The sequence below is a fragment of the Gorilla gorilla genome, chromosome 8, assembly GCF_029281585.2.
Source record: "Gorilla gorilla gorilla isolate KB3781 chromosome 8, NHGRI_mGorGor1-v2.1_pri, whole genome shotgun sequence".
Classification (NCBI taxonomy): Eukaryota; Metazoa; Chordata; class Mammalia; order Primates; family Hominidae; genus Gorilla; species Gorilla gorilla.
In genome coordinates, this window is record NC_073232.2 from 38879277 (window position 1) to 38890571 (window position 11295).

Sequence of the window (11295 nt, forward strand, 5' to 3'; positions counted from 1 at the left end):
GAATTTGTTCACCCATTCTATGGAGTGCCAGTAAACAAGATGAGGTAGACTTAATTGTTATATATTAGGGGTTGGTGAACTACGTCTTGAAGGAAAATGCAGCCTGCCACTTGCTTGTTTTCTAAATAAAGTTTTATTGAAACACAGATATGCCCATTCATTTACATATCATCTATAGCTGAGTTTCTGATACAACAGCAGAGTTCAGTATCTGAGACAAAGGATAAGGTTCATAAAGCCTAAATATTTACCATCTTACTTTTCACAAAAAAATTGTGCTGACTCTTGGTCTATATTGCATATAGGGAGAAAATAAAATGTATAGTAGAATCCCATTCGTGTTAAACAATTAGGTTTATTTATTCATTCATTAAAATTGGTAAGAAAATAAGGTCAAGTCATAAGCAGCAATTATCAGAGTAGTAGGAAGCAAAGGGGAAATATTAAGAGACAGAAAGGAGTTTTGCTTTTCACTTTATACATTTCTGTTTTATTTAGATTTATGTAGATCCAACGTGCACAATTGTTACTACTGGAAAAATGTTAAAGATAATTCTTTTAGGAAAATTAATAAATAAGTTTAATTAGCTAACAAAATACATTTATAATAAATAAAAGCCTATGGTTACCCTGGGTGTAAGTGGCATTGCCAGGATGGGAACGCAGTTCTGCTGACTCCAAAGACCATTCCAGAGCTCTGCATCTCGTAGCTGCCAGTTTCCAAGTGGCCTGTATAAAGCAGGAAAGTGTGAGACATAGTGACAGTTTATCCAGTACTCTGAGTTTGCTGCTTTGCCACAGCTTTTGAGCACTGGACCTGCCAGGCTAGCAAGCAGGAGTCTCATTCCCCAACAAACTATTCTTCCTGTAGTTGCATCCCCAGCACCAATGCAGCAGCAGGAGAACTCTACCCGCCTGCAGAAGGAGGCTGCAGGCCTGAGCTGCTTAACTCCAAGGCTCTGGTTACATTCACCCTCAGGGTTCAACTCGACAGCACCGCACTGGGTCCTGACGTCATTCTATTTTGTGGAGTCCTTTTTATATCAAGGCATCTTCCCAAGAAAGGATATGCCCTCCAATAATCTTTTATCTATTAATTAATTAAAACAAAATTAATTAAGCATAATAGATTATGCATACTATTGGCACACATTTTAAAGATACAGAATAAACAGTGAAAATAAATACCCCTCCCATTTCTGTCTTAGACGTCCAGCTCCCCTCCCTAAGACAACCATGGTTAATAGTTTCTTCTTCATCCTTCCAGAAAGTCTTTGCATATACAATCATAATCCAAAAATAGCATGCTATATACTTTATAACACTTTAAATGCACTCTATATATCTTTTTAAAACAATATAATGTGTAGATTTTTTGTCCATCCATCAATTTTCCTAAGGGCTGCATAGTACTCCATATAAAAATCATCTATTTAACCTTTCCTCTATTGATGATTATTAGGTTGTGTTTATTCTTTTGCTTTCACCCACAATTTCAATGAACACTCTGTGCATATATCTTTGTGCACAAATGTAAGCATAGCAGTAGGTTAAATTCCCAGAAGCGGAATTGCCCTGTCATTAAAAAAAAAAGTTTTAAGTGCAGTTGTAGTTGATTTGCCAAACTATCCCCCAAAGATGTTTTAAATCATAATTCTGCCCTCTACCCCTGCATGCGGGCTTTCCACACCCTCTTCAACATGGGTTATTATATTAACCAGCATGCTTTTCACTGTAAGTAATAGAATGTCCAACTAAAAATTAGTTATGGAAATGAAAAGTCCACAGGTGTATTAGTTATAGAGTTGGTTGATTCAGCAGCTGAACCTTGTTACCAAGAACCTAGGCGCTTTCCATTTTTATGTTCTGTTGTCTTCAGCACACTGACAATGGCTGTGCTCATTGCCAAAGGACAGCTACAACTATTGTAGTGGTCACATACAAAGAAAATAATGTTCTATAAAAAAAGAAGAGGCTAGTTTTTCTCATGGGACTTTTTTTTTAATTGAAGAAAAAACATTTTCTAGAGTCACCTAGTACACTTTCTTTTGGATCCCATTGGCCAGAATGAGGTCACATGACCACACTCAAAATAATAAAAGACTTGATATGAAAAGGGCATAATAATTATATGTTTGACTTAGACTTTGAGCCGCCCATGTTAGTTTGGGAGTGAGATCACCTCTTCTACTTCTTGAGTGGGGAATCCAGCAAACAAAAAAGAAGGAGGAGTCGTCATAGAGCAGACCACCAAATAGTGGCCAATGTGAGATTTGAAGGTAAATTTTCATTTCAACTACATTTAAATGTTTAAATTATGAGTAAAGTTAAACATCTTTTGACATTTTGTTGCCAATTTTTCCATTTATATTTCTCTAACTGAACTTCCTATGTGATTTACTTTAAAGTTATCCAGTTTTTAAATTTCTTAATTAAATTTCTTTTTAAAATTTCAAAGCTAGCATATGCTCACCGTAAATAATGAAAAGATATTTATATTTAAAGTAATCTCCTAAAACCTCCTTTATATTTTCCACCCCTCCATTGCGAAACCAATGCAGATATATAAAATAGGTGGGGAAATGTTTAATAATCTCTTGGCAAATGAAAAGCTCATACTGCAAACAAGATTTTGCAACTTGCTTTTCTTAATTAAAAATACAGAATGATATTCCCTCCAGATTAATAGATATAGTTAACATCTTTTTAATGAATGTATCCTTTAATTAACTTATCTATTGAAAGTAGTAAAATAACAAAATTAAATTTTAAGAATAAAAAGCTATAGAAAATTAATATTCGAATTGATGTATAGATCTAAGTTAAAAGTCCACCCACCTTTTATGACATTCAGGTGTTTCCTATTCTTTTCCACCCTCTAGAGTTCCTTTCTCTCTAATAGACAGGGCCACTGCTTCCCTGAAGAGACATAAATGAGCAGGTGAGTGGAATCTAGGATGAGACCAAGGCTAAAAGTTTTAAGGATTGTCATCTGTAGGTCAGAGTCTCCCTGCCCTGCCAAAGTCAATTAACTCTTGAATACATCAGAGAAAAAACTGCTGTTAAAAGAGTGGTGCTAGGGGCATTAAAAATGAAATACAGAGGAAATTTCTGAAGCTTCAGAACTATCACACCTACATAAAGCAAACATAGGTATGTAGTTTACTAAATTATAGATGAACCATCAAAAGGGGCAACAAAAAATAGAAAAGATAGAAAATATGATGGCAAATCTGAGACAAACATATAAGTAAATAAAAATGGGCTTTTTTTTAAAGACCTATGGTGGAAAAGTAAACCCAAAAATTATGCTGCATAAAAATGTTACCAAAAAATAAACTTTATTGCAGCACTATTCACAATAGCAAAGACATGGAATCAACCCAAATGCCCATCAATGATAGACTGAATAGAGAAAATGTGGTACATATACATCATGGAATACTATGCAGCCATAAAAAGGAATGAGATCATGTCCTTTGTGGGGACATGGATGGAACTTGAAGCCATTATCCTCAGCCAACTCAGGCACAGAAAACCAAACACCATATGTTCTCACTATAAGTGAGAACTGAACAATGAGAACACATGGACATGGGGAGGGAAACAATACACACTGGGGCCTGTTGGAGGGGGGGTGTAGTAGGGGGAGGGAGAGCATTAAGAAAAATAGCTAATGCATGCTGGGCTTAATACCTAGGTGATGGGTTGATAGGTGCAGTAAACCACCATGGCACACTTGTTAGCCTATGTAACAAACCTGCACATGTACCTCAGAGTTTAAAATAAAAATTAAAAATTAAAAAAAGGAACTTAGAACAGTTGAAAGTAAAAGTATATGCAAAGGCATTTGGATCAATTAGAATTTTTGGTTTAAGCAGAGAATAGCAAATTCATAATATCAGATAATGTTAACATCAAGACAAAAATTATTGAACAAGAAAAAGCATGGTATTTTTTATGATAAAAGTGCAGTATAATCACACAAGCTGTAACAACCACAGATACCAGACTCAAATTATCACACCATCAAATTCTGTAAAGCAAAAATAGGAGGGAACTTCAAAATATTCATGGAAAAACTGAAATAAAAAATAAAAATTAAAATCATATATCTTATTTATCAACATGAACTCCATCAAGGTCAAGATACTTTGTAAGTGATACCAGCTCTTAGTCTATCCCTAAAGAACTGAGGGTCCTGGGAATTTAACCATATTAATGCGGTCTATTTTACATTATTAACAGAAGGAAAATGGGTGGCCTATACAGACTTTTTAAGATTAGGAAACAAAAAGAAGTCAAAAGGAGCCAAATCAGGACTGTAAAGTGATGCCTAATGATTTCCCATTGAAACCCTTATGAAATTGACCTTTTTTATGAGAGGAATGGGAGCACTGTCCTGCTGGAGAAGAACTCTCTGGTGAAGCTTTCCTGGACATTTTTCTGCTAAAGCTTGACTACCTTTCTCAAAATACTTTCATAATGAGCAGAGGTCATTGTTCTTTGGCCCTCCAGAGAGTTAACAAGCAAAATGCCTTGAGCATCCCAAAAATCTGTTGCCATGAACTTTGCTCTCAACCAGTCCACTTTTGCTTTGTCTGGACCACTTTCACCTCTTAGTAGCCATTGCTTTGATTGTGCTTTGACTTCAGGATCATACTGGAAAAGCCACACTTCATCTCCTGCTGCAACTCTTCAGGAAAACCCTTCAGGATCTTGATCCTGCTGGTTTAAAATTTCCATTGAAAGCTCTTTTCTTGTCTGCAGCCAATCTGGGAGCAACAGTTTTGGCACCCATCAAATGGAAAGTTTGCTCAGCTTTAATTTTTCAGTCAAAATTGTGTAAGCTGAATCAATTGAGATGTGGTGTTGACTGTTGTTTCTGCTGTTAATCGTTGGTCCTCTTCAATTATTGCACAAGCAGTATTAATTTTTTCCTTGCAAATTGATGTAGCTGGTCTGCCACTGTGGGCTTCACCTGCAACATCATCTCATCCCTTCTTAAAACAAGTTATGCATTTTAAACTGCTGATTTCCATGGGGCATTCTCCCCATAAACTTTTTGTAAAGCTTCAATTATTTCACCTTTCTTCCACCCAAGCTTCACCATAAATTTGCTGTTTGTTCTTGCTTCAATTTTAGCAGAATTCATGTTGCTCTGATAAGGGCTCTTTTCAAATTGATGTCTTACCCTTCTTAGATCCTGTTCAGACATGTTATAAGAAGTTAGTACTAGTTTTTTTTTGTGCCAAAAGTGTTTTGAAATCCATGCATAGTTTTTTCATAGTATGCATTTTCATAAACTTTTTCAAGACTGCTCATATATGAAATGTGGGGAGAAATACTTAGAAGCTATTCATAGTAGGAGATATTAATCTCTCTTATTCCATGAAAGATTGAGTGAATAAAAATAAGCAAGACTATGAAAAATTCAGCATTGTTAATAAGATAGATTTGGGTATGTATATATGTTATATGGACATGTGTGTGTATGTATATATGTTATGTGGACATATATGTGTGTATATATGTGTGTGTTTATATATACATGTATAATTATATATATAATGAAAACAGAATATGTTCCCTTTTCATGAAGCATTCTTAAAACTCTACCACATACTATTCTGCAAAATACCAATACACATTATTTAGTGCAAGAAAATTGGTAGCTAACAAAAAAATCAGAAAGAAAAATAAACTTACTAGCTGGAAATTAATTATTTCAAAGCAAAAAGCAAACCCAAAATTGGAGATTATTCAGAAAATCACAATAATAAAATACTTGATATTATAATCTATGGAATGCTGATAAAACACTGTGAAAAGGAAAATTCATGTATTTAAATACATATATTTAAGCAAGAAATAATAAAATAAGTTCAGCGTACAACACAAGAAGTCAGAAAGAAAGTGAATGAAATCAACTTTAGACAAGAAAATAAACTAAAATATATTAAAGCAGGCATTAATGAACTAGACAACAAAAAGTTATAGAACTAATGCATATACAAGAGCAATTCTATGAGAACAAAAAACAATGAAATAAAGAAGAAAGTACAAATTCACGAAAATATAAATGGTAAACAACTATAAAAACAAATAATATGAATCTGAAGTGTGTTTAACTCTGTAAAAGTAAATTTGAAAATTTTGATGAAATGAAAATCTTAGGAAAATATAAACTGGTGCTTAGAAAAGAGATAAGCAAAATTAACCTATTGCCCTGGGAAAAATGGAGACCATTGTTGAAGCATACTCACCCTTAATAAAAAATGTGTTAGGCCTAGTAATTTTGTGGGTGAGTTTCACCCAAAATTTAAAAACAGGTATTTTCAATGCTATTCCAGAGCATAGAAAAATAATGCTTTCAATTCTTTTATGAAATGTTCAAAACATTGTTTACAAAACCTGACAATTACAGCAAAAAAATTAGAGACCAATTTCACTTACAAATATTAATTCAAATATAGCCAATATGAAAATAAAACTTGCAACATATGTACAAAATACATATTTCAATATTAGGAATTATTACAGTGTAATTCTCCACACTAACATGTCTGAGGTGAAAATCATATTGTAATTTCTATATATGGTGAAAGAGATTTGATAAAAACACCTTGATCAAAAATCACAATAAAGTAGGTAATTTTCTTAACATTATAAACAGTATGTATTTTAAAAATCAGCATTAGACGTAATGAAGGAACTACAGAACTCTTCCCATTCCAATAATGATTCCAGAAAGAAAGTTTAAGAAACTCAGCTTTGTTTATTATGTCTAGCTTATTCTATTAGACAATTTAAAAAGTGAGATGTCTTTAAAAATTGGAATGGAGGCAAACTTTTATTATTTGCACATTATGATTATATCTATGAAAAATCCAAGAAAATCAACTGGAAAACACTAATGAATTATAAAAGAATCAAATGAGTTGATTGGGTAAAAAATAACCGAACTACAAAAGAGAATAGTCTCCCTAAGCACAATTATGAAATATAAAAATGTGAAACTATTAAGAAGTAAAAAATTATATGAAACAATTAAAAATAAAATATTAATTAGCTTAAAATAAATATTCAATGAAAAAATACTCAATATTATTAGTCATCATGGAAATGTAAATTAAAACTACAATGAGAAACAACTTCATGTACACTACGATGGTTATTTTAAAAGACTGACAATAACAAGGACCGTGAGGATGTGTAGCAACTAAACCTTCCATACATTGCTCATGGTAATGCCACTTTGGAAAACAGTTTAGTAGTTCCAGTAAAGTTACAGATGTACTTTTTATTAAAAAGAGACAATTCCACTCATAGTATAAAACCAGATATTCACAGCAGCTTTATTCATAATAACCCTAAACTGGAAACAATTCAAAGCTTTTTGACAGGTGAATGTATAAACAAATTATAATGTATTTATGCTATGAACTACTATACAACAAAGAAAAGAAATGAACGACTGATGCATATAAGAATACGAATAAATTTCAAAAATATTATGTTGACCAAATAATCAAAACAAAAAAGATACATACTGTATGATTTCACTTATATGAAACTCTAGAAAAACCTCTATAGTGATAGAAAGTAGACATGTGGTTGCTTGGGGAAAGGCAAGAAAAGAGAAGATTGATTAGGATATGATATGATTGAAATTTGGGGGTCATAGAAATTTTCTGTATCTTTATTGTGGTGGTTGTTATATGGCTGTATAAATTTGTCATAATTAATGAAATGCACAGTTAAAATCAGCGCATTTCATTGTACGTAAACTATACCTCAATATAGTTGACTGAAGAAAACAAAGACAAATTATAAAATGACAATAATCAAAATTGTGTAGTACTGATGCTTGACTTGACAGATTAGAGAGATAGAATAGACAGACAAGAAATTCTTCCCATATATCTAATCATTTAGCATATGAGAAAGATGGCATTACTTATTAGTGAAGGAAAGGTGGGTAATTCACATGATATCAAGATAGAGTAGTCATGTATAAAAGATACAGCTTTATGCCTGTTACGGGTTAAATTCTGTCACCCAAAAAGATATGTTGAAGTTTTAACTCACACTACCTCAGAATATGGCCTTATTTGGGAATAGTGTCATTGCAGATGTAATTAGTAAAGATAAGGTCACACTTTACTCAGTGGGCCCATAATGCAATATGACTGGTGTCCTTATGAGAAGACACAGACAGAGATTGAAGTTGGCTATGTGATGATAGAGGCAGAGATTGGAGTGATGCATTTATAAGCAGAAGAACACCAAGGATTGCTGGCCACCACCAGAAGCCAGGAAGAGGCAAGAAGGATTTGTCCTAGGGTCTCAGAGACAGCATGGCCCTGCTGCTAACTACATTTAGAACTTCTCACCTTCAGAACTGTGAGAGAATACATTTATGCTGTTTTAAGTCCTTCAGACCAGTTGTAGTACTTTGTTATGGCCCTAGGAAATTAATATAAGGCCTATATAACTCCTTTTGCAAAAAATAAGTAACTGAAAAGATTAAAAAGAAAAAGCAATAAAAGAAAACATGCTAGACATGAAAAGAAAATCTCAGATTGGGAAAGGTATTATAAAAATGATGAAATATTCAAAAGCCAAAAACTGGAACATTGTTGTAAACAACTAAATCATTTAAAAAGTATTCATACAAATTAATAAAATATGTATAGCTCTTGATTTGATTTGCTAAGTTTTGAGAGAATTTTTCTATCTATGTCCTAGAGAGGATCTTGTTATTTTTCAGTGTATGGAAAGCTTTTTCATTCATCGCCAAACATTGGCATCAAGATTATACTGGCCTGATATAATGAGCTAAAAAGTGTTTCCACTTTTTCAATTCCCTGAGAGAGTTTATATAAAATTAGTGCTATTTTTCGCCCACAGTCTTTGGAAAAAAATCACTGATGAAGATGTCTGTACTTGGAAATTACTTTGTGAGACGTATTTTCATTACAGATTCAGTATACTTAATAGATGTAGAACTATGTAGATTTTCTTTCTCCTTTTCTGTTGGTTTTTGTGAATTGTGTTGGTTTAGGATTTGTCTATTTCATGTAAATTTTCAAAAATTTTAGTATAATACTGTTTATAAAATCTTTTTATTATCTTTGTAATATTGGAAACATCTGTCCTTTTTTATGTTATTGGTAATTTGTACCTTTCATTTTTCTGATGTAAATCTCCTTTCAATTTCCTTTAGGCAGAGTATATTTGTGATGAACTCTCTTAGTTTTTTTGCTTGTCTGGAAATATCTTTGTTTTTTTATCTCCCCTTAAATGATAATTTAGTAAGAAAATATAATTCCAGTTTAGTTTAGGCAGTGTCAATATAACAATCTTTCCTTTTGAGTTTTCTCTCTTCTTTCTGGCTACATACAAGTTACTATCTTGATCTTTGCTGTTTTGTGGCTTCATTGAATAGAAGTCTACTTCATGTAAATTTTCAAAACTTTTAGAATAAAGTTGTTCATAACATCATCTATATTGGGAGCATCTATAGATATGTCCTCTTTATTATTCTTGTTGTTGGTAATTTGTGACTTTCTTTTTCCTTTTTTAAAAAAATTAACCTTATTAGTTTATTAGTTTTTCAGAGAATCAACTTTTAGAATGAAATAAGGAAAATGATTCTAAAAGTAAAGTGTGAAATCCAGAATGAAGAGTGAGCAAATAAATTAGTAAACATGTGGGTAAATAAGAAAACAATGACTTTAAAATGAAAAGCAATAAATACGAGCTAAGGAAAAATAGTTTAACAATAGAAGAGGAGTAGATATAGAGTGATGATCAGAGTTAAACATTCCACATTCTATGACTTGCTCAGAAGATCAGAGATTTTTTTTTTTTTTTTTTTTTTTTTTTAAAGACAGAGTCTTGCTCTGTCACCCAGGCTGGAGTGCAGTGGCGGAATCTCAGCTCACTGCAACCTCTGCTTCCTGGGTTCAAGCGATGATCCTGTCTCAGCCTCCCCAGTAGCTGAGATTATAGGCGGCTGCCACCATGCCTGGCTAATTTTTGTATTCCTAGTGGAGATGGGGTTTCTCCATGTTGGTCAGGCTGGTCTTGAACTCCTGACCTCAGGGGATCCACCTGCTTTGGCCTCCCGAAGTGCTGGGATTACAGGTGTGAGCCACTGTGCCCAGCCACTGTTTTTTTAAATATCATTAAGTTTAGTGTGCAATGTTAAAATTTAACAGTAACTATCGGCTGGGGGTGGTGGCTCAAGCCTGTAATCCCAGCACTTAGGGAGGCAGAGGTGGGCAGATCATGAGGTCAAAAGATCGAGACTATCCTGGCCAACATGGTGAAACCTCATCTTTACTAAAAATACAAAAATTAGCTGGGCGTAGTGGCGCATGCCTGTAGTCCCAGCTACTCGGGAGGCTGAGGCAGGAGAATCACTTGAACCCCAGAGGCAGAGGTTGCAGTGAGCCAAGTCCGTGCCATTGCACTGCAGCCTGGTGACAGAGCAAAACTCCGTCAAAAAAAACAAAAACAAAAACAAAATCAAAAAACAAAAAACAATCAAAAGGAAGAAATAGGGTTTATAACTTCCAAATCAGTACAGGAGAAAATGCAACCAAAAAATCTACCCAAAATAAACCACAAAAATGTTAAAAAGAAGCATCAAACAAGCAGTGCAATTAAGGTGGTAGAAGTAAATATAAACAGATATATAAATGAACATAAGTGAACCAAATACTTTAATTAAAAATTAGTTAAAACATTGTTTATGGAACTTCCATCCCTTCTTGGCCTCATGGCTAAGATCAAGTGTGGAACTTCCAGAGACAGCCAAGGGGGAGTTGGGCAACTATAGCTACTTTCTGACTGGTTAGAGATTACTGAATTGATACTGATTTCTAAAACGTCTCATCTGAGTACTAAAAGCAAATACTTATGGACCCTGAAGGAGTCTGAAATGTAAACAATAATAATAACACGGTGGTTCATGCCTGTAATCCCAGCAGTCTGGGATGCCAAGGCGGGTGGATCACTTGAGGTCAGGAGACCAGCCTGGGCAACATGGTGAAACCCTGTCTCCACCAAAAACTACAAAACTTAGCCAGGCATGGTGGCATGTGCCTGTAGTCCCCAGCTACTCAGGAGGCTGAGACAGGAGAATCGCTTGAACTTGGGAGGCAGAGGTTGCAGTGAGCTGTGATTGTGCCACTGAACTCCAGCCTGGGGGACAGAGTGAGACTCCATCTCAATAAATAAATAAATAAATAAATAAATAAATAAATAAATACATAAATAAATAAA